Genomic DNA, 2,220 nt, shown 5'->3' with positions numbered 1-2,220 from the left:
AACTAGCGAGCAACTCAGATGTGTTATTTGCTTTGAAACAATTGTCTTCTTTGGGCACCAGTAGTGTTGACATGGACTATTTGCTGTCAACTCGTGTTATTGTCATGAACAATTTGATGTCAACTCGTATTGTTGTCATGAACTATCAGTTTGAACTAGCCTTAAATCACATAGACCAGACGATATATAGCGCGTAAGTCCTGGGCGTTGCTTGGTTATGTTTACTCATCAACTGTATTCTGGCCACCATACAACCACATCTTAAGCCTGCGTTCGGGACAGGAACATACACACACTCATCAAGCTGTGTGCCAACAGTCGAACATAATCCGTCGTAGTCTAGGTGGTTAGGATACTCGGCTCTCACCCGAGAGACCCGGGTTCAAGTCCCGGCGACGGAATTATTTTTGTGGTTTTTTCCTACGCTGGTGCGTTTCTTACAACGTCCAAAAGCAGCAGCACTGAAGACATCTTTTCTGCATGTAGCGTATCGTCAACAATTTATGCCCGAAGCAAGACTGCACGGTACGCGCTGGCCCTCCCTGCCGCCTCGCCTCCCAATCCTCGCCTATTTATTGGTCCGCTTCGCTGCCCGGCGATTCAACCGCTCAGTTGGACGCCTCCCACAGGTACTATCTCGATTTCACGATTGATTGATTGGTATCACATGCTCTTCCCTTCATTCATCTTTACACGAGCATGTCCGGATTCCCGCGCGGAAACTCCCCTCTGCACGCGCATGATACCTGCGAAAATGCGCGTTGTTGATTGTTCGATCCTGGTTGGTGACCCAAATGCATGGCAATGGCGTCAGAGAAACACAAATCCGCGTCGCCGGTAATGTATGCCGATCTCAGCCTGGTTTGGTTTGGTCCTCATGTGTTTTGATTGGGAACGGGTGGCGAGATAGTGTATTGATTAGTAGGAAGAAATCGATCGATTGATCGATCGGCCGGTCGGTCGATGCCTTGGCTCTGAGGCACAGCACGCGGTTCCGCGCGGTCACCGCGTTCCTCGGCGTGCTCTCCTTCGTCCTCGCCGTCGTCGCCGAGCTCAAGAAGCTAATTCTGTTAGCTGGCTCCGTCGCTACCACGTCGCTATGCGTGCATGCAAATGATCGATGTCCCATTCGATCGCAGCCGCCGTACCGGATGCCGATCAGAGGCGCGGACGTGGTCGTCTGCCGGCTCCCGCCGGACCCGACGGTGGCGCTGGGCGCCCTGTCCGCGCTCGCCGCCGCGTGCTGCGCCGGGATCGGCGCCGTCTCCGTCTTCTTCCCCTACGACGGCAGGTCCATCCCCAGGAAGGCCTCTTCGACTACACGCCATGCTCCACGTCTTCTTCCATCTCGCCATGTAATGGATCGAATCCACCAAGCACCGCGTCGTACCGTCGTAATATAATTACACCGGCAATATGAATTTTTTTTCGTTTTTTTTCTAGTGGCGCCACGGTGGCCGGGATAGGGACGACGACGTGGGCGACAGCGACGGAGGCCATGCACCACGTCCGGAACGTGCACCGCAACCTCGGGTACGCCTGCCCGACGGCCGAGACTGGGCTGCTCGGCGCCGCCGCGTTCCTCGACCTCGACGCCTCGCTCTTCTGGCTCATATGCGTCATGCTCGTTGGCAACGTCACGGAGGACTACTTCGACGGCCGGGACGAGATCGGCGGCGACGGAGGCGCAGGGACAGGAGAGAAGTGAACCTCAGTTTTCACAATATGCGGCATCCACATACACATTGTAAATTTGTGACAACGCAAACATGCAACACAATACGCGTCATCTTCATGTCGAGGACTTTTGTACGTTTATTGTGCATCAATTGCACGGTTCGCATTTGGCGTATCAGAGCATCTCCACTCGCCCCCTTCCCCTGTTGAGGAACGTAATAATTTTAAAAAAAATTCTACGCACACACAAGATCATGATGATGCATAGCAACGAGAGGGAGAATGTGTCCACGTACCCTCGTAGACCAAAAAATGGAAGCGTTAGCACAACGCGGTTGATGTAGTCGTACGTCTTCACGATCCGACCGGTCAAGTACTGAACGCACGGCACCTCCGAGTTCTGCACACGTTCAACTCGACGACATCCCTCGAACTCCGATCCAGCTGAGCTTTGAGGGAGAGTTCCGTCAGCACGACGGCGTGGTGACGATGTTGATGTTCTACCGTCGCAGGGCTTCGCCTAAGCACCGCTACGATATTATC

General features: G+C 53.8%; 1 non-coding gene and 1 pseudogene across 1 annotated transcript; both read left to right on the top strand.

Moving 5' to 3' along the window:
- The first annotated feature begins 328 nt into the window (after positions 1-328).
- On the top strand, positions 329-401 carry TRNAE-CUC. Its single transcript has one exon. It is a non-coding gene; the product is annotated as a tRNA-Glu (tRNA).
- Positions 402-804: 403 nt separating this feature from the next.
- On the top strand, positions 805-1,708 carry LOC125532938 (annotated as a pseudogene).
- Positions 1,709-2,220: the final 512 nt, after the last annotated feature.

The sequence above is a fragment of the Triticum urartu genome, chromosome 1 (assembly GCF_003073215.2).
Source record: "Triticum urartu cultivar G1812 chromosome 1, Tu2.1, whole genome shotgun sequence".
NCBI classification, from domain to species: domain Eukaryota; kingdom Viridiplantae; phylum Streptophyta; class Magnoliopsida; order Poales; family Poaceae; genus Triticum; species Triticum urartu.
Note: the sequence above shows the minus strand (reverse complement) of the source record. Positions and strands in the feature narration are given on the sequence as shown.